Source organism: Mandrillus leucophaeus, unplaced genomic scaffold (genome assembly GCF_000951045.1).
Source record: "Mandrillus leucophaeus isolate KB7577 unplaced genomic scaffold, Mleu.le_1.0 Scaffold5, whole genome shotgun sequence".
NCBI lineage: Eukaryota > Metazoa > Chordata > Mammalia > Primates > Cercopithecidae > Mandrillus > Mandrillus leucophaeus.
The window spans coordinates 5958271-5958846 of record NW_012105364.1 but is presented as its reverse complement, the minus strand read 5'-3'; positions in this window follow the sequence as shown (position 1 = coordinate 5958846).

Here is a 576-nt window from a genome sequence, read left to right as displayed (position 1 = left end):
AAGGTTCCTTTGCCAAGGCAGTTCCAGTGCTTACACACATACACTCACACACAGTCCTTCACATTGGAGTGCACTTTCTTTTTGTACTTGACACAATATTGACATCTAAGAGGGTTAGAGAGCTGGGAGTATGCAACCGCCCAGGCCTGCTTTAGGTATAAAACTTGCCCTTTGATGCAGATAGATTTGAATTCAAAACTTTTCCATTTCTATGTGACCTTGGGCAAGTTAACTATCAATAATGATAGGTAATATTTATTGTCAGGCATTGTGTTAAATGCTTTCCATGCATTATTTTATTTGATTCTTACAGTAATCTTATCAGATGTTTGTTCTTACTTCCCATCCTCAGATACAGAAACTGAGGCTCAGAAATTTACCCTATATGTACCCAAGTTTGACTCGCTCTGAAGACTATGTTCTTTTTAATTTTTAACTCAAATTTTTTAGAGACAGGGTCTCGCTCTGTCACCCAGGCTGGAGTGCCATGGCACAGTCATGGCTCACTGCAGCTTTGCACTCCTGGGCTCAAACCATCCTCCTGCCTTAGCCTCCTGAGTAGCTGGGACTACAGGT